This window comes from Canis lupus, chromosome 11, assembly GCF_048164855.1.
Source record: "Canis lupus baileyi chromosome 11, mCanLup2.hap1, whole genome shotgun sequence".
NCBI lineage: Eukaryota > Metazoa > Chordata > Mammalia > Carnivora > Canidae > Canis > Canis lupus.
Window position 1 is genome coordinate 65,686,360 of NC_132848.1, and position 22,126 is coordinate 65,708,485.

Below are 22,126 nucleotides of genomic sequence, written 5' to 3' on the forward strand. Positions count from 1 at the left end.
GGCCCCCGGCCCCCGGCCCCCGGCCCCCGGCCCCCGCGCTGGGCTCCGCAGGCCGCCGGGCCGCGGGCGGGAGGAAGAGCGGGCTGCGGCGGGGCGGCTGGGGCGGCGCGGGCGGCGGGGGCGGCGCGGGGCCCCTCGCGGCCCCCACCTGGTCGCCTCCCGGGGCGGCGGGGCCCCGGCCTCGGGCTCGGGTGTCGCTGGCGCAGGTGAAGCCCGGAGCAGGCGGAGCGACGGGAGCCGTCCAGCGACGAGGAGCGCGGCCGCCCCGCTGCTGCGCCCCACGAGGCCCCCGCGCCGCGCTGCTCCGCCCGCCGGACCCGGGAGCTCAGCCCGGCGCGGCCCCGTGACCCGCGGAGCCTGGGCCCGGCCCGAGGACAGCGCCGGGCCGCGCGGGCGCCCGTCGGCGGGGACCGTGCAGGACTCGGCTGGCTCCTGAGACTAGGGCGGCGCTTCTCTAGACTGTGAAAACAAAAACAACAACAAAAAAAAAACAAAAAAAATTTTTTTTTTTTAAAGAAAGAAAATCCTTAAAGCTAGAGAGTATTAACGCACAGGTCAAAAGACGCTGAATGTCAAATTCAGGGCTGCTACGTCATTGGGAGCAAAGAGCAGTGGTTTGGTTTATTGTGTCAAGAGCCGATGATTACTTTTTCCACGTATTTTGTTGAAAATAGCACGTTCACAAATAAACTCCTTTTCTTTTTTCCGACTGTGGAAATGAATGATGAGCTCCCTACTCCGGCAGCGCAGTTACTGATGTCATTAAGCACTGGCGGGCACTAAGGTTTTCTTTAGGTACAGAAAAAAAACGTATCTGGTATATTAAATGCAGTTAATATATACGTTATTGGTAAAGAAAATCTGTATCATTACTATTCAAGACCAAAAAAAAAAAAATCACTTGGCTTCCGATGCAGAATTAATTTAAGAACAGCCACAAGATATCTTTATAAAATTCCTTAATTGAAAACCAATCAAATTCTCAACGAGTTATTCTATATTTTCCACACTTTCCCTTCCCCCATACATTTTAATATCTAAAACGAGAATTAAAAAAAAAAAAGCCCCTCCTGAGGTTTAACTGATGAAGATTTTCTTCAACAATATAACACTTGAAGTAAGAACTAACTAAAAAGATAAATTCGAAATAATAACTGTATTTCTTGACGACAAGAAAAATCTCTCCATTATCTTTAAGAAAGAACCTATTTAATTAAACGTGTGGGTGTCTGGAATATACTTTTTTGGAAGGGAGAGGCTTTATTTTTGGTAAATTGTTTCTGAAAAAGCAGTTATGCCTTAATCATCCTGTTGGTATTTACTGATACCTGAAAAAAGAATCGGATTATTTTGTGAGGGAGGGGGAACATGCCATTTTGACCTGGTGATTGTTTAATCATGCTTTAAAAACGAATTGGATTTTACTTAAAACACGTTAGGTGCAGTCTTTCAATTGCTTTTGAAAACAAAAAATATTTTCCAAAAATTCTTCAGCAACTTAGGTTGAAATGGCACTAACGGTACAAAGTTGCAACTGCTTTTAATATATCTGATTTTTTTTCCTTAGGGAAAAATAAAGCACAGAAGTGTATGGTGTGCTCACAGTGAAACTGCATATTCCTCTAGTTATGAAATTGTACATTCGGGGTTCCAGGACTATTCAGAGACAAGGATATGCCTCCAAATATTTTGGAGTGCTTTCTAATCAAGTAGGACTTAGCTCGATTGAATCAATGGTGACCCACCAGAATTTAAACATGGACAATCCATTGTGTTTCTAAAAATTGTACACCTCCTATCCCCTTTGGATAGTTTACTTGGGCTAATATAATCAAAGACACAAAGCTCCATTTCATTACAAAGGTCACAAATACTTCATTTTTTTCAGAGGTTAATCTTTATTGAACAGCTTATGAAACAATTTTAGAAAACTTTAGAAATTCTTTTAAAGTGGATTGTAAAACTAGGATTTAAGGAACTTTAGTCACAGTTTCTTCAGGATTGAACTGGAGTATAAATAAATCATAACTAATTTTGATAGTTGGCATAAAATTAATGAAAGTGTAGGAATAAATGGCCTCTGATTCAACAAAGTGTCTAAAGAGCTTATAAAATATTTTTAGTATGCAAATATTCTCATGTATGTTCAAAGCTCTGAATGCTTATAAGATATACCATCGTCTGTCGTAGCTATTTAAATGTAGGCATCAAATTTTCTTTTTGAAGTTTACTTACAAATTTTTATTGTGAAATAGACGTAGAAAAGAAAGTATAAAACATGTAAGTTTTAAAGGGAAAGGAAAATTTAAGCGACATGTTTTTAAATACTTAGAAAAGTAGATTTGGGGTTAGTTACAAAATTCGTGTCTAAATCTGCTACATAAATTACTATTTATGTTTCAGGGGTTTTGTTAAATCTTTTAGAACAGTGACTATTAATATATAGGGACACCTTTTTAAGGCAGAAAAACAATTACAGTGATAGGAGGTAGAAGTTCTATAGGCCTTTGAAAATCCATAGGTATTTTTTTATGTAATTGTGCTTATGTCTATTTATATATTTAATGAAGGAGCACCAAAAAAAATCTGTCGTCTTGTTTCTTAAGCATGGATATTTGACCTCCATGCAAAGCTACTGCTTCAACTCTTGATTTCATTTCTGATGACCCTCAAATCTATATTCCCAGCTCAGACCTTTCCGTTGGGCTTCATACACCTGTACATCCACTGAGAAGAAGCCATTGGATTTTAGCTCTATGCTAAAGATATAATATCTGGGACTTGCTTTAAGAGGAAGAAAAGGAATGAGTGGAGTATAGGTAAAACCAGATTAGCCAGGAGTCGATAATTGTTGAAGCTAAGTGAGAATACATTTAACTCGTTATACTATACTTTTTTTATATTTACTTTTTTTCCATGATAAAAAGTGAATAAAAATATGTATCAGTTTGTTGAAGGTAGTTTTTGTAGTATGTTAAGGAAACTGAGCTTCCCATTCTTTTGGAGCTCAGTCTTATTAGCATATATTATTTATCTGTTCTCAAGTTTGCCAGGTTGGTGTGGGCTCAGAGTGGTTTGATTATTTACTCAAAGTTACATAATTGGTGATGCAGAACTTGGTACTCAAGCGTTCAGATCTTGGCTTCTTTTGCTTTATATAAAAGCTTCCTAAAATTTTCAGTATGTTAGCAAACATTAATTTTTAAGAAGCCACCACCAGATCTCTTGACAGTGCAGTTACCAGATTATCAACAAAACATGCTTTATCTAAATTCGAGTTGTAAAATTTGAGCTTTGATACCTGAAAATTATTTCCTGGGGCATTTTTACCTTTATGTTTCTGGGCATCACCTCAGTCTAATTTTTATGAGCGTTCAGAATGATTTTAATAGAGCATTAACTGAGAGTACTAGTCTGATACCAGGTCTTTCTATTCTTTTAATTCCTTATTAATTTTTAATTCCTTACTGGTTGTTCATTTCTAAGTAATTTTAAAATTCCCTACTGGCTGGTTCATGTTTATGAGTGGTATTTTTATTCTTGACCAAATCTTTTTTGCTCCTTAGAATGTTGCTTTGCTACATTATAGGAGTTTGAACCAGAGAAAGCTGTGTAAACCAGATAAGGAGTTGAGATTAGATTAATGACTCTGTGTGTGAGGCTTAATTTATTTGTAAACAGGTATTTGGAGTCTTACATTCTAACTATACTAACTTGGGAACTCCTCTTTTCGAGTTTTAAAATTTGTAGTTTAGTTTTTTTAAATCTGACTGATAGCAAATCCTGTCTTCTTAAGGGCAAATTTCATTTTTTTTTTCCCCAGAGCTAAGTCTGGAAATTTAAAAATGGGTTAGCAGGTTGGGTAATAGAAATCATATCACTTTTTAGATATAAGTTTCCTTTATGGAAAGGTGAAAAGCAGAAGTTTTACATACATTGCAGCTTTATTTCTTCAGTTGTTAAAAACCCTTCAGGTCATGCTTCTATCTGCTACTGACCTCTTCAGGCTTTGTCTTGCCTGATATAAAAAAAAATAAATAAAGATTGTTTGTTCATGTTCCTTAATGTTTGGAAAAGAGCACATCTAGCATCCGTATTCTTCCTGTATTTCCTCAGTTGAGGCATAAACTTTATCTCATCTACTCAGATTAGCACCTGATAATTCCTGCATGCCTTTTTATTCGTACATTTGGAACCAAGATTCTCCCCACCCCATTGTATTCCAATCAATAAAATAGCTAAATCTTTTATCCCAAGAGAGATTAGAAGTCAGTGGGGGTCCTGGTGCTGAGAGGTGGGACGAAGTTCTCCTGCGCTGCAAGTCCGTGGCACAGTGCCAGACACAAGGTAGGTCTCAAATGAAAGAAGGAAATCCAGTCATCAGCCTTGAAACAGATTTAAATGTAATTCATCTCAGATACAGGATTGTCTTTTTCCTTTGTGGTATTCAGAGTTAGTTCTGAATGAATTCAATAGCATATTTTCTTAATCTCCTTTAATCACCCTTACAACCAGGACCTTTCTGGTTACTTCTCACTATTACATCTCTTGTTAAATGTCAGACCATTTCAAAATTTAGTTCATTAAATTTTTAAATCATATATTTAAAAGCCCATAAAATTTGCATATACGTCTAATCAAATAGTTATCAACATCGTGTAATCACCACCACCAGGGTCAAAGAATAGAACATTATTGGGACTGCAAAATTCCCTGAATATATCCTTTGCCTGTTACGACCACTTTTGTCTCCCCATGAGTAACTACTGTCCTGTCATTTATAGTGACTGTTTTCTTGCATTTCTCTTTTGATTTAACTACTGGATATCCATTCTTGGATAATATGGATTTGTTTTGCCTATTTTGAATTTTAAATGAATAGAATTATGTTGTATTATTTTTGTATTTTTTTTTCCACTTAAAATTATAAGATTCAGGGACACCTGGGTGGCTCAGTGGTTGGGCATCTGCCTTTGGCTCAGGTCATGATCCCAGGGTCCTGGGATCAAGTCCCGCATCAGGCTCCCTGCATGGAGCCTGCTTCTCCCTCTGCCTGTGTCTCTGCCTCTCTCTCTCTCTCTCTCTCTGTCTCTGTCTCTGTCTCTCGTGAATAAGTGAGTAAAATCTTTTTTTAAAAATTATAAGATTCATTCATGTTACGGCGTGTACCTGTAGCTTCTTCATTTTTACCCCATAGGCTGTATAGTATTCCATTGTATGCATATAACACAATCTGCTCTACTGTTGATAGGCGTTTGTGATGTTTCCAGTTTGGGACAATTATGATGCTGCTGCTGCTCTGAACATTCTTTTATGTGTCTCCTGATGCACATAAAGATGCAAATCTTAAAAGTATATAGTAGGAGTGAAATTTCTGAGCCATAGGGGATGCAAATTTCAACTTGACTAGATATTGGCACAGTTTTTCAAATTGGTTGTGTTAATTTATATTCCCAAATAGTGTATGAGAATTCCAGTTGCTCTATATCTTTGCCAAAGCTTAGTATTTTTAGACTTTTAAACATTTTGTCAATTTTTTGGATGTGTAATAATATCTCATTGTGGTTTTAATTTGTGTTTTCTTGATTACTGGCGAGATGAAGTCTCTTTTCTTATGTGTATTTGGATATCATTTTGTGACATGTCTATTCTTATATTTCCATTTTTTTTTCCTTTTAGGTTGTCGACTTTGTTTCTGATTTGTAAGAGCTCTTTACATATTCTGAATACTAGTCCTTTGTCAGATATACGTGTTACAGATGTTTTTCCCCCGCTTTGTGCATTGTCCTTTCACTCCTTCTTTCTTTTTTTTTTTCCTTTCACTCTTTCTTAGGGTGTTTTAAAGTAGCTGAATTTGTTAATCATATAAGATTAACAATCATATAAGATTGGTGCTTTTTGTGTGTTTTGTTTAGGAAATCCTTTCTTACTTTGTGATCATGAAAATATTTGCTCAAATTTTCTTTTAAAAGATTTGTTTTGCCTTACATATTAATCATCTGACTTTTTGGTAGTGTGCAGTATTTGGCAGCATTTCCTCTTCTTGAAACTTTATCTGCTTATGACTGCAAATGTCATCTTTATGTTGGTAACTCCAGAAACCTATACTTCTACTTCTGGAATTGACTATATTCCTTAGTTGAGATCCATATTTCCAATTGCCTCCCGGATCACTCCACTTTTTGAATGTCCTGCAAATATTTGCTAATATCTCAGTTTAGAGCTCATTTTTCTGACCTTTGTTCTTCGTTTAGGTTAAATCATCATATAAGCCAAAATACATGGTGTGGGGGGGATCTTTGGTTCTTCTTTCCTTATCTTCTTCATCCAAGTAGACATCCTATCCGAGTGATTCTACTTCTGAAATGCATGTTAAATCCATTAATTCCCTTCTTTTGAGTTCCACAATTACTGCTCGGAGGTCTACCTACTTTGGTACAATACCTTCTAATTGATTTTCCTGCCTTCCTTCTGTTCCCCTTCTGTAGTAATTCATTCACACGGCCACAGAGTTTTCTTTATAAGACAAAAACCCCACCTCTTTCCTGCTTTTATGGGTTTTCATTGCCTTCGTTATAACAAAAAATCCAAATTCCTTCACATAGCTCCTACCATTACTCTGCAGGAATCTCAGGTTTTAGCCACACCAGGCTACTTCTTGTTTCCCAAAGAAGCTATGTCCTTGTGCCTTTTTTCATGTTGGCCCATCTGCTTGGAACAGTCTTTTATTTTTATTTTTATTTATTTATGATAGTCACAGAGAGAGAGAGAGGTGGAGACACAGGCAGAGGGAGAAGCAGGCTCCATGCACCGGGAGCCCGACGTGGGATTCGATCCCGTGTCTCCAGGATCGCGCCCTGGGCCAAAGGCAGGCGCCAAACCGCTGCACCACCCAGGGATTCCTGGAACAGTCTTTTTTCCACCTCTTCCCACTGGGAAGATCCACCATCATTTCCAGAAAGAATTAATCCTTCCTGCCTCTGGGCTTCCCATGGCGCTTTGTTCCTACTTTTATTGCAGTACTTATTATAACGCTTTATGTTTATCGATCTCCCATACTAGATTATGAAGTTTTGAAGACTGAGAATATGCTTTATTAATCATTTTATTCTTATAATCTAGCAATGCTTGGTACAAAATAGTAGTCAATAAATACTTGAAAAAATATTGAAGAATTGCGTTAACTTTAAAAAAGAATATAGAAATGTATGCATTGACTAAAAAGTCATAAACAGGGAAAAATGTCAATGAAGGGGTACACTGGGCTGTTTTATGTGAGTGGATTCTAGCTGAAAAGGTTAGAACCGTGCTGCTTTGGTCTGAAGCTAACTGAAGGAACAAAAATAATCTTAACGAATAAAATTGACTGAGTTCTCATTTTTAAAAAGAGACTTAGAATACAAAGCTAAATAAAATTAGTTTAAAAAACTAAGATATTCACAATACTGCTGAAGAAATTCTTGGCTTTCAGGGAAAACGTTAATGAGCACACTCTATCCTATTACAAGTTTTATAATACCATTAATTACGTCTGTTTTGACAATGCTTACTTTTACTCCAGGAGGTGCTGGTAAATCCAGGAACCCCTTAGGTTTTATCAGAAGAGCGGCAGGTTAACAGTTGTTGAATGTGCTGATTCCGTAGATTCCCATAAAAAAATAAAACCTCTGATGGCTAGAGTCTAAATATACTCAGTGTTCATATAGCAAATACACAACACAATTGAATTATGGTGAGACAATTTTTCACAGTTCCTCTCGAGGAAGCAGGGTTTTGTGTTCAATAATATTATTATCTTTCTTTCCATGTGAACATAACTGATCCATTGTGTGCACAAGAATGTTCTAAATACAAAATGTTCTTAGAGGAATTTTAGGAGCAAACTGATTTTCCATTAAAATATTATATATTGTTTATATCTGGATTTCTAATTGGAGTAAATCTTTAAAGAAGCTTGAAAAAGGTTGTCTTTATCTACAGGTAAGTTATCTTCTGATGATGAGTTTATAGATTTTTGAAATAAACCAGCCCCTAATCATAAAAGCAACTTCTAGATAAACATGGTCAGTTGAATACATGTTTTATTTCTACTCTCTCAAAAACATACTAAAATGAAAGAGAATAAAGAAAGGCATAAACTCTGTAAGGACAAAGAGAACATGAAAGGAGATGTCAATAGACTTTTGGAAGCTGGGCCGTTGGTAGATGGATGAGTGGTAACTGTCTTCGTGAAGAAAGCTGGCCCCTTAGTCTGTCACACCTGGCTAGCTGAGATAGGGAGTATCAGCCAGCGGCTGCTTAGATACCGATGGCTTCCAGACAAGAGGCCAGCATGACCTTGGTAGGGAACCAGAGCTCTATCTTGGGTGATCTGATTGCAGTACGTTTGTCTAGATTCTTTGAGCCCGGGAATAACTGAACATTCATAGATGAAATATGCTGTGTCAGTGTATATTATGGATGATATTAACGAATATAAGGAAGAACTGCAGTGACTTTGTTAATTCAACAAGGGTGTGTTAATTCTAGGAATTATACAATCATAACATCTAGAGCAACACTGTCCAGTACTATGGCCGCTAGCTACATGGGGCTTTTGTGCTTCTGAAATATTGCTAATCTGAGTGAAGATGCAATATAAGTATGAAATTCACCTTGAATTTCAAAGACTTAGTATAAAGAAAACGTTAAATATCTCCTTGGTGGGGCTTCTGAGTGGGACGGTTCATTAAGCCTCTGACTCTTGGTTTTGGCTCCCTCTCTACCCCGTCACCCCGGCCCTGGACTCGTGTTGTCTCTCAAATAAGTAAATCTTTAAAAAAAAGTCTCCTTTGTAAGTTTTTATTAGTTGCTTATTGAAATATTTTGTATACCATATGTTAAGCAAAATATATTATTCAAATCACCTGTTTCTTTTTACTTTTATAATGTAGATACTAGACCATTTATTATTTTTTTTTGTTTTTTTGATACTAGACCATTTTAAATTTTGTATGTGGCTCTTATTATTTTATACAGCTATGAATAGAGGTATTGATCCTCGAGTGGCTGATATGGTTCCCTGGTCTGTGTTTTACAGGGGGCTCTTTGAAAAGAAGGCTCTTTAAAAATAAACAAACAAATGGGGACCTCCTCTATACTATGCATGACTTCTCGGTAGTACCTGAAGTGCTGCAATATATCCTTTTAGCAAACTACCCAGTTAGTGGGATTTGTGAGTCTGTTTATTGAATAAGAGAGAGTAATCTAAAGGCATCAATAGATATATTGGTAAAATTTGTAATTTTCTTGTTATCCATCTACCATGGCTCTTCAACACAACTCCTTCTCTGAATCCATAAAATTTTATGTACCTGTTTACTGATTGCTTTAATAGAAAACCACAGATTTGAGCCAACTGAGAATACTGTAGAGTCTTGGTTACCACCCTGGTCTTTGGTTCTCAGGCTTTCTAGCAGTAATTCTGTTTTCTAATACTTCAGCCTTGATAGTGACTGCGTAAAATCTTTTACTCTTTAATCTCCTATCCGTGTTCTCAGCAGATGGCCCCACATCCTACTTCTCTGACAAAATGCTATAGAAGGTGTCAGAGGAGAATGCCCTTGACTTTCAACTACAGATCTTCTTGGGGTTATGTCCCAATAAACCTACTGTAAGTTGAAAATATTTTGAGTCAAGTGCATTTAATACACCTAACTTACCAAATGTCGTAGCTTAGCCGAGCCTACCTTAAATGTGCTCAGAACACTTACATTAGCCTACAATTGGGCAAAGTCACCTATTAGAAAGCTTATTTTGTAATAAAGTGTTGAATGTCTCCTGTAATTTATTGAATACTGTGCAGAGTGGTTGGACGGGTACAGAGTGGTTGTAGGGGTATCAGTTGTTGACCTCTGTGGTCTGATGGCTGACTGGGGGCTGTAGCCGGCTGCCACTGCTCAGCATCACGAGAGCATGTTGTACTGTGACTCACAAGCCTGGGAAAAGATCAAAATTCAAACTTTGAAGTATGGTCTATACTGGATGTGTATCACTTTTGCACCATTGTGAAGTCAAAAAATTCTAAGTTAGGGACCATCTTTATGGATATTCTTTCTCTCTCTCCCCCTATGTATGTATATGCCATGCCTACAGTTTAATGTGATTCACAACCATTCTTTATCTGCTGTCCACTGCCAGCTTTGGGGTCTCCTGTCTGAGGATAATCTCCTTCTGTGTTCTGCATCTCATCCCCTTGTGCTTCCTCAGAGCTCTGTCTTTTGGCATCTTCAGTTTCTTTCTCCTCCTCTATCAGTTTCTTCTCAACGGTACTTAAACATGCTTTAACTTCAGCCACCTTTAAAAAAATAACAACAACCCTCTCTTGGGGGTGCCTGACTGGCCCAGACCGTAGAGCATGTGACTCTTGATCTCAAGGTTGTAAGTTCGAGCCCCAAGTTGGGTGTAGAGATTACTTAAAATCTTACCAAAACCCCCAAAACTCTCTCTTTACTACTTGTCCTTTATGTACTACTAGATCTTCCTCTGCTTAACAGTTGAACTTCTTGAAAATATTTTCTTTTTGTTGTTTTTACATTCTCCCCTTCTATTCACTTTTTAATTTACTATAGCAAAGCTCCCACCCCTAAGAGTGGTTTTGCCAAAGTCACTAGTAACTTGTTTGTGACCCAAGGGGACAATCTTCAGTCTTAATCATAGTTAATCCCTCTATGGCATTTGATACTAGTAGTTGTTTTCTCTTTTATGAAATACTTTTTTATTTTGGTTTTTGTGATACTCTACTATTTTGGTTTTTATTCTTTTTTTAAGATTAATTAATTCATTCATTCATGAGAGAGAGAGAGAGGCAGAGACATAGGCAGAGGGAGAAGCAGGCTTCATGCAGGGAGCCCAATGTGGGACTTGGTCCTAGGATCCCGGGGTCACACCCTGAGCTGAAGGCAGATGCTCAACTGCTGAGCCACCCAGGTGTCCCTGGTTTTTATTCCAGTGTCCCTTCTCCTTAGACTTCTTTGTGACTCCCTCTTTTTCACTGTGCTAAATTTAGTATTGTTCCTCTAGACTCCATGGTGGGCTGTCTTCTTACTTAACAAACTCCTGCTGGGTAATGAATCTATTCTCGTATTTTCAGTTCTAAATTTGTATATTCAGCTACAATCTCTAGATCCAGTTTCTGTCTGGATATACTATAGTACCTCTACTACCAAATCTCTTCTTCTTACTCTATTCTTTACTTCCGTGAATAACAACTCAATCAACCTGTGAGCTTAACAAGGAAACCAGAGAGTCGTCTACAGTCTAACCACCGTTGTCCTTCCTCAGCACTGTCAGTCACTCATCAAGTTTGGTTCATTTTATCACTTGACAGCTTTTTATTCTATTGTCTACATCCCAGATACAAGTACAGAATGTCATAGTCTCTGAGCTAGTTTATTTTAATGATATCCTAACTGGTTGCTCTTCCTCCAGTCTGACACCTCTGCATAAAATCTGTGGTAGCTAGTTTCCAAAGATGGGCCTCGATGAGCCACATCTCCTGGGATTTAGAGCTTTGTTTAGTTCCCTCATACTGAATCTGAGCTTAACTTGTTACTCGCTTTAAGTAATGGAGCATGGCAGAGGTGCCCTTGTGCCAGTTTCAGGCTTCAGCCTTAAAAATGCCCGATAGCTTCAACTTTTGCACCTGAAGTTCCTTGTAAGTCCAGCTACTGCTGGACATCCCAGCATCCCGACTGAATTCAGACTTCGATATGTCCCCTCTAAGATACCAGATCTAGAGGAGAGCCCTCCTACATGTTCCAGACCTGGAAAACTCCTAGATGACTTCAGCCCCAGGTAACGAGATAAGCTAGAGACCTGCCCAACTGAGCCCTGGGAATCCATGGAGTAAAATGATTGTTGTTTTTAACTACTAAACTTTGTAGTGATTTATTTCACAATAGATAAACCAAAACAAAACCTCTCTGTTCTGCTTCCTACTCCAGTCTGATCTTTGGCAATTCACCTTTGACACTGTCAACCTTCACTATGCTGCTTGACATTTCCAGAATGAACTCTGCTTTTTCTTTTAGACTTTTTACTCCTGCTGTTAGAAACGTTTTTAACATGCCCTCCCTTGCCAGATTCCTACCCAGCTTTCAAGCCTTTCTTTCAAGACCTACCTAAAGCGGTGGGTGACTAAGTTAATTGCCTTGCTTATGTCCTCTCGTAGTAGCAAATACTCTTCATGTAGAATATGGTCGGGAGTATGGAGTCCAGCAGTGTAGTATTTTGCAAGTTATTCTTTCTAAGCTTCAGTTTATTCATCAGTGAGATGAGTATAATAATAGCAGTTTGTTGGGAGCATGTAAGAGTACCCCAAAAATGTTAGCTATTAATGTTATTAACACATTATCATAAGTGCCTGTTTATCACTTTATCCCTAGAATCTAGCCAAGTGCCTGGCACATAATATGTGCTATATAAAATGTCAGTGAATGACTGAATGTATAAATAAATTCAGATCATTTGGATTTCATTATACTAATCCAATTAAACCTAATTTCAAGCTTTTTTTTTTATTGTGGTGAAATATCTATGGCATAAATGTGCCAGTGTAACCATTTTTAAGTGTAGAATTCAGTAGCATTAATTACATCCACAGTGTTGTGCAATCATCACCGCAGTCTATTTCCAAAATTTTGTCATTACCCCAGAGAGAAACTCTGTCACATTAAGCAATAACTTTCATTTCCTCCTCCCCCTCAGAGTCTGGTAACCTCTGATCTACCTTCTGTCCCTATAAATTTGCCTAATTTAGATACATACAGGGAAACATATATTATTTGTCCTTTTGTGTCTGGCTTATTTCACTTAGCATAATGTCTTTCAGGTTCATCTATAGTGTAGCATGTGCCAAAATTTCCTTTCTTTTCAAGGATGAATATTCCATTGTATGTGCATATAACCACTTTTTGTTTATCCATTTGTCTGTTGATGGGCACCTGAATTGTTTCCACTTTTTGACTGTTGTGAAGAATGCTACGTGAGTATGGTATACAAATATCTGCTTAAGACCCTGTTTTCAATTCTTTTAGGTATATACACATAAGTGGAATTGCTGGATGTAATTTGTAATTTTTGGAGGAACCACCATCCTGTTTTCCATAGGGGCTGTACCATGTTACATTTCCACCAACAGTGCACAGGTGTTCCAATTTCTATATAACCATGCTGACACTTGTTATTTTCCTTTTTTTGTTTTTTGTTTTAAATATAATGGCCCTCCTGATGTGTGTAAAATGTTATCTCACTGTGGTTTTGATTTGTATTTTCCTCATTATTAGTGATCTTGCACAACTATTCGTGTGCTTATTGGGTATTTGTGTATCTTCTCTGGAGAAGTGTCTATTCTAATCCTTTGCCCATTTTTAAATCTGTTTTTTGTTGTTGTCGTTGTCATTGTTTGGAGTTGGGGGAGTTCGTTATGTATTCCAGATATTAAGCCCTTAAAAGATATATGATTTGCAAATATTTTTTTCATTTCATGGGTTGCCTTTTTGCTTCGTTGATAATGTCCTCTGGGAAACAAAGTTAAATTTTGATGTATTCTGATTTATTTAATTTACTTCTGTTCCCTGTACTTTTGGTGTCATATCCAAGAAATCTTTGCCAAATCCAATGTCATGAAACTGAAACTTTCTCCCTGTTTTTTTTTTTCTATCAATTTTGTGGTTTTTAGATCTTAAATTTAGTTCTTAGATCCATATTGAGTTGAGTTTTAAATGTGGGGCAAGATAAGTGTCTACTTTCATCTTTTACATGTAGATATCCAGTTTTCCCAGCCCTGTTTGTTGAAGACTGTACTTATTTTATGGCTTGGCACCTTGTTGAAAATCATTTGACCATGTATGTGAGCGTTTATTTTCCTATTCTAGTTCGTTGGTCTATTTGTCTTTATGCCAATACCACGCTCTTTTGATAACTGTAGCTTTTAGTAAGTTTTTTCTGCTATTCTCTTCTTTTCCAAGATTATTTTTGCTATTCTGGATCCCTTGAAATTTCATATGAACTCTAGGATTTTTTTTTTCATTTTGGCCACAAATGCTATTGGGATTTTGCACTGAACCTGCATATTATTTGGGTAGTACTATCATCTTAACAATATTAAGTCTTCTAATCTATGAACATGAATTTCTTTCCATTTATTAATGTCTTATTTAATTGTTTTGGGCAATATTTTGTAACATTGAATGTGCAAGTCTTATTATCTTCTTGGGTAAATTCCTAAATATTTTCTTTTTTTTTTTTAATTGTAATTATTGGGCAGCCCCGGTGGCGCAGCGGTTTAGTGCCACCTGAGGCCTGGGGTGTGATCCTGGAGACCTGGGATCGAGTCCCACGTCAGGCTTCCTGCAAGGAGCCTGCTTGTGTTTCTGCCTCTCTCTCTCTGAATAAATAAATAAATCTTAAAAAAAATGTAATTATTGCAAAACACATACAACATAAAGTTAACCATCTTAACCATTTTTAAGTGTACAATTCATAGTATTAACCACACATTGTTGTGCAACCAATCTCTGCAACTTTTTTTTAATCCGACAAAACTGAAACTCTGTACTTTTTTTTTTTAAAAGAACATTTTATTTTATTTTAAGTAAACTCGGTGTCCAATATGGGGCTCAAACTCATGACCTGGATATTAAGAGTCTCATTCTTTGACTGAGCCAGGCAGTACCCCTAAAACTCTATACCCATTAAGCAACTCTGCATTCTCTTTGTCCCCAGCCCATGGCAACCACCCTTCTACTTTCTGTCTCTGAATTTGATCACTGTGTATCTCATATAAGTGGAATTCTACAATGCTTATCTTTTGTAACCAGCTTATTCACTTAGCATAATGTCTTCAAGATTCCTTTGTGTTATAGCAGGTGTCAGAATTTTCTTTTAAAAGCTGAGTAATATTTCATCGTATGTATGTACTGTATTTTATCTATTTATCTATTGAGAGATCCTTGTATTGCTTTCACCTTTTGGCTGTTGTCGATAATGCTGTTCTGAACATGAGTGTACAAATGTATTAGTTTAGTAGAACTACCATAAGAAAGTAGTACAGATTGGATGGCTTAAATAACAGTAATTTATTTTCTCACAGTTCTAGAGGCCAGTAGTCTTAGATCAAGGTGTCATCAGGGTTGATTTCTCCTGAGGCTTCTCTCCTTGGTTTGCAGATGACTACTTTCTCTCTGTTCTCTCACATAGCCTTTTCTTTGTGTGTGTACATCCCTGGTATTTCTTCCTCTTCTTCTTTTTTTAAATATTTTATTTATTTATTCATGAGAGACACAGACAGAGAGAGGCAGAGACACAGGCCGAGGGAGAAGCAGACTCCATGCAGGGAGCTCGACATGGGACTTGATCCTGGGTCTCCAGGATCACACCCTGGGCTAAAGGCTGTGCTAAACCGCTGAGCCATGGGGGGTGGGGGGTGGGGGGGATGGCACAGCTGTCATTTCTTCCTCTTCTTAAAAGGGCGTCAGTCGTATTGGAGTAGGACCCACCATATGACCTCTTTAAATGTGTTATCTCCAAATACAGTACCTCCAAATGGAGGGACACCACTCAGGCTCTAACAATACTGTCTGTTTGAGGTCCCGCTTTTACTTCTTTCAGGTATATTCCACGGAAGTGGAATTGCTGGATCATATGGTAATTCTATTTTAATTTTTTTAAGAAACCACTGTACTCTTTCCATAGTGGCTGCACCATTTTGCATTCCCACCAATAGTACACATCCTCCCCAACATTTGTTATTTTCAATCTTTTTCTGATAGTAGCCATCCTAATGGGAGAAGGATTATTTTATTCTTTTTAATACCCTTATGAATGATACTATTTTCTTAATTCTTTTTTTACATTGTTCATTGCTATTGTGTAGAAATACAACTGATTTTTACCTGTTAATTTGTATCCTGCAACTTTGCTGAATTTATTTTTTTAATTTATTTTTAATTTATTTTTTATTGGTGTTCAATTTACTAACATACAGAATAATCCCCAGTGCCCGTCACCCATTCACTCCCACCCCCCCGCCCTCCTCCCCTTCTACCACCCCTAGTTCGTTTCCCAGAGTTAGCAGTCTTTACGTTCTGTCTCCCTTTCTGATATTTCCCACACATTTCTTCTCCCTTCCCTTATATTCCCTTTCACTATTACTTATATTCCCCAAATGAATGAGAACATATAATGTTTGCCCTTCTCCAACTGACTTACTTCACTCAGCGCTGAATTTATTTCTTACTTTAACAGTTTTATTTTTTCCTGGATTCTTTAGGATTTTCTACGGACCTCATGTCATCTGCCGATATAGTTTTATGTCTTCCTTTCCAGTGTATATGCCTTTTATTTTTCCTACCTAATTGCTCTTGCAAGAGCTTCTAGTACTCTGTTGAATAGAAGTGACAAAAGTGGGCATCCTTGTCTTGTTCCTGATCTTAGAGGAACAGCCAGGTTTTTCTGTAAAGCAAAAACTTCTACATGTGGAGAATGGTCTTTCATAATTGGGATACATTTCTAATTAGCTTGGTTTGAATGAAGGACACACAAGAGCTAGAAAAATATATGGTATGGAAGGAGCTGAGATGAAGCTGATAAGTAGGTACAGGGGAATATAACCAGGCTTGACAAGATGTTGAAACAGAGGTGGGGTCAGAAACATCCAAGAATCACCCTACCACTAGGAGGCAGTCCCTAGCTATCTCAGGACTAGATCCTGACCTCGTAAGCAGGACTCTACAAGTTATTAGCAGTTATAATGGATGTTCATAGAATATGACAGGTGTTTTTATAAATTAGGAATAAACATGAAGTAAAAGATAAGTGTAGTTCATAAACATTTCCGGTGTAGCTGGCTCCCCATTGATATGGAGTCCACGTAACATTACCTATACTTTAAGAATGAAAGACGGTGCTGCTAATGATCCTTCCTGAAAAGCAGGGATGATTGACTGTCCCAAGGCAACTGGGACATAGGTTATCCTCTTCATTGAACTCTTCACATTCATAGATTGCAACTGTAGTTAACATTTAATCTTGGGAATGTTTAGTCGTAATGGCATATTGATTAATTTCTGTAGAGAACTGGCTGCCAAACAGTCTAGAGGTAGATTCATAAGGTTGAGAAATTTGATGTAAGTAATTTCAGATTACAAATGAACATAGATAATAAAGGATAATTTATGAGGAGTGTGTAGAGATCCCTCCTGGTATAACCTCTGTTACTGCGTATAACTAAATCTGTGCTCTAAGCTGGACTGCCCTTTAGGCAACTTTTTTGTCTGTTACATTGAGTCATAGTAATCCTTATGGTGATGCAACTTTTTGTGATGATTGATTATGAGTTTATAGCTCATTTCTGCTTATTGTTACGTTCTGGAAGTTTGTAATAGCATCTGTGGGCCTGTTGACTCACATATATGACAGATCACAGCTTATTCTGTAAGTAGTGCTTCTTGTAGAAAGGCCTTCTTCCTGGAAGGATGTATATGTTACTTATCTACAGGCTGTAATCTTTGATATCAATCTAAAAGTTTAAGAATTTATGTCACATTTGTAAACTGCCATGATTCTGTGGTCTATAAACTTTCTGAATTCTTAAAAAAAAATCTATTTTTAGTTTCTACCACTTCCCTGGCAAGAATAAAGCTTTCCATAGTTTTATCATTTGTACATAAAGTAATATTCACCTTTGGCTGCTTTGTGGTTCTTCTGGTTCTCTAGCCAGGGAGTGCCGCCCACCTCTGTCTCCATATACATTTTCCTCTGTGAGCTCATTCATTCTGGTGATGAGAGATTCAGCTGTTAACTTTATTTTATTTCATATATTTTTTTAAGGGAGAGAGAGAGTGTAGGGGGCATGGGGGCTGGGAGGAAGAGGGAAGGGAGAAGAAGAGAGAATCTTAAGCAGGCTCCACAGCCAGCACAGAGCCTGATGTGGGGCTCGATCTCATGACCCTGAGATCATGACCTGAGCTGAAATCAAGAGTCGGATGCTTAACCAACTGAGCCACCTGGGCGCGCCCTCTTTATGTTGGTTTTTAAAGCTGTCTATTCAAACTGCTCATCTCCGTTTCATCAGATTTAAAACTTATGTTTGTCCTTCACACTCCTCCCCTTCCCAATGTTCTGAGATTCTTTACACACTTCTTTCTCTCAGTAAGTCCTATATATAACTATTAATCTTATCCTAAATAAGTAATCTTTATTATTCTCTCTAGGAGTCTATAGGAGCTTCCTTTTCTTCTGTCATTTTAAATTCAGGCTCCTGTGCCTTTCAAGGCTTTTTGTCCTCTAGTTCCAGCATTTCTTTCTCACTGGTCCTCCCAGGATCTAACTTTGCCCCTCTTCCTCCCCACCCCTTGGCAAATGGGTAAACATACCTTGCTAATGCTGTCCAGTTAATTGTGGAGCGCACAACAGAAGGTCTATGTTATTCTGAGGCTTTCCTGACCATACCACCTTTCTAAAACTATTGATTAATTATGAGCATTTGTTTCACAAAAGTTAAAAAGTTAACTGGCATTTAGTTCTTTGTTTTAACTGTGGCTTTGTCTCCTTTACTTCCCTGTAAGTTCCACCAAGGCTGACAGACCTGTGTTAAACCTCTTTGTCTATCGGTGTAATCAAGTGCTAGGCACATAGTGGAGACTTGCTGCTAAATTATTATATAACATCTTTTTTGTTATTGTTATTTCAAGTTTTTAATTAAATTCCAGTTGGTTAACATATAGTGAAATATTAGTTTCGGGAGTAGAATTTAGTGATTCATCGCTTACATATGATACCCAGTTTTCATCACAAAAGTGCCCTCCCTAATACCCATCATCCATTTAATTAGTCCCTCTGCGAACCTCCCCTCCAGCAACCCTCAGTTTATTCTCTATTGTTAAGAGTCTGTTTCCTGGGTTGCCTTTCTTCCCTCCTCCCTACCATGTCTATCTATTTCATTTCTTAAATTCCACATGAGTGAAATCATATAGTATTTGTTTTTCTCTGACTTATTTTTCTTAATATAACACACTCTTGCTTTATCCATGTTGTTGCAAATGGCAAGATTGTATTCTTTTTTATGGCTGGGTAATATTCCATTGAATGTATATACCATAACTTCTTTACCCATTCATCAGTTGATGGATATTTGGGCTCTTTCCATAACTTGGCTATTGTTGATAGTGCTGCTATGAACTGTTGGTGGGAATGCAGACTGGTGCAGCTGCTCTGGAAAACAGTATGGGGGTTCCTCAGAAAGTTAAACACAGAGCGACCCTACAATCCAGCAGTTGCACTATTAGGTATTTATCCAAAGAATGCGGAAATACTGATTTGAAAGGATACATGCACTCTGATGTTTATAGCAGTGTTATAAAAAATAAATTATTATATCTTAAATATACTTTATTTCCTAATATTTAACTTAAATTTTTTTTATTAAGTAATCTTTATACCCAGTGTAGGGCTAAGACTCACAATCCTAGGATCGAGAGTTGCATGCTCTACCAACTGAGCCAGCTAGGCACCCCCCTCCCTTGTATTTATTATCTTAACCACACCATATTTATAGTTTAATTGTGTTTTGGTCAGTCACAGATTGTCCTAACTCAAATTTTCATCTTTAGAGAACAAAAGCTTACAGATAAGTGTTTCTCAATCTCATCAGACTGAACACTATCCTTTAAAAAGTGAAATTCTTTTTAACATCCACTTTATTATCCTCAAATAAAATTTATAAACAGTGTAACCTATTTATACATCTAATTTAAAAAGACAGTATAAGGGCACCTGGGTGGATCAGTTGTTTGAGTGTCTGTCTGACTCTTGATTTCGTCTCAAGTCATAATCTTGGAGTTGTGAGATGGAGCTCAGCTCAGGCTCCATGCTCAAGTGGGGAGTCTGCTGCAGATTCTCTTTTTTCTCTCTCCTTCTCTCCTTCCCAAAGCAAGAGTGTATAATCTCTCTTTCTCTCTCTCTAAAATAAATCTTTAAAAATATAAAACTGTGTTTGAAATCCTCTTAAAAAGCAATAAAGGGAACTGATTTATAATAAAATATTAGATATTTCATTGCATAAGTGCTCAGGTATGACTACACCAGAAGTTCCAAGGAAGTAGTCAGATTCTTGCACTTACAACAAAATCACTGTTAAATAGGATGTGCAGACTGATAGAGGTACATTTTATTAATGTTTAAAATATCATGAGTGTTGTTTCTTTTAGTAGTACGATTTTCTGAAATGGTGAATTGCTCTTGAAAAAGTTCCAAACTTTGCATTCTTGAAAACTTCATCACACATCAATAGCATGCAAGAGTACATTATATTTATATGAAATATGGAGTTAGATTCTAGGCTCACATTATTATAAATATTTCCCTTATTAGGAGTTTGTAAGTTGCAGGGCAATTCTTTGTTGTATGGAACCATCGTCCTTCTTGCTCACTTGCTTCCTGTCCACTAAATATCAGCAGCACCTCACGCATTCCAATAATTATAATAACCAAAATGCCACCACAGAGTTCCAAAAATATTTTTTTAAATTAAATTGCCACATGTTCAAAAACCAATTCCCTTTTATTTGGGGATGCCACCCTTTTGAGAATAATGTTGAAAATGATTTGGACTTCCAGGTAGACTCAGCATTCTTCAAACTGTGTTTTGTAATAAACCAGTTTTGACATGATAATCAAATACCCATGAAGGAGAAAAATTCTATAGTTAAAATAATTTTTTCCCCTTAGGAGGGAGAAAAGATTCTGTGGTTGAAGCAAAATAGTTTCTTTTTTTTTTTTTCTGAACTGCATGACTTTTCATAGTCTTTAATGTGTTAATAGATATTTCAATTTACCAGAGGAAGATGCTGTATTTCCCCAAAGTATCCCTTAGTGGAGTCCTTTTGAAATTGCTGAATTAGATTCTTAAAAATACAGACCCTTTAGGCATATTAGATCTGTGGGTTGCATTTTGAAGATAAAACATGGATGTCTAAAAATGCTCTATTTATAGTGGGAGATAAGCAGACCTTGGTCAGCTAGATAATTTCTGGAGTTATTTATGTCTTGCCACATGTGAGCACTTCTGTTCTACCAGAATATTATGGAACAATTCAATACTGGACTGTGAAATTTAATAAACTTAGGAAAAGTTATGAAAAACTTAGGAAAAATCCTTACCACACAGTTGACTTTGGTATCATTCTTAAAGTGGCAGGGAGATGGAATGGTCAATGTTGGTGAAATAGTTAATACCAAGTCTTCTTTGTTGACCAATCTGGTCCTAAATCTGTTGTGCATTGTTAAAAATTTCCTTTTAAAAAAATTTCCTTTTGTTAATAATTCACAAAAATTCATGAAGAGATTGTATGCAAATTGGAGAAGACAAGACTCAGTGTAAAGTATATAAATGTTTCCCTAAAAGAGGAACCAGGAGGGTGCTTGGCTGGCTTAATATGTAGGGCATGCAACTCCTGATCTCGAGGTTGGGAGTTCAAGTCCCATGTTGGGTGTAAAGATTACTGAAAAATAAAATCTTTAAAAAAATTACCAAGCTGAATATAGAAATAAGCTAGACTTTTGGAGAAGCTTCAAGCAAAGTTGATGATTAGATAAAAAGTCAAAGAGAATGAAATGCACTAAATGCACTAAAGACTAGAAAGAACACAAATAGAGTATATAGAAACTGTTACTCTGTCTTGCCAGAGTGAAGTCCAGATTTTTATTGCAGATGTTTGCAAATAATAAAATAAATTTTCTGTTAATTTCCTTCACCTATCTGAAGAGGTGATTCTGGTTCGTGATTGATAAATAATGTAGTTTTGTAACTCGTGTACATTATCATCACACATAGGATGTAGAATTACTGATTTCAAAAAAAAAGAATTACTGATTTCAGACTATAGCTGGCAGGAAATCTGTGGTGATCATACCAAAGTTTCAGAGAAAATAATGCAGTATAAGAGATAAAGAGTCTAGTCTTTATCCCAATATTGGGAACACTTCAGTCTTCACTAATAGAAACAATGTGATTGGATCACAAAGGAGACTCCACAGTTGGGTCCACTCTACCTCTGCATCTAAAATGCCTCTAACTCCTTTAACC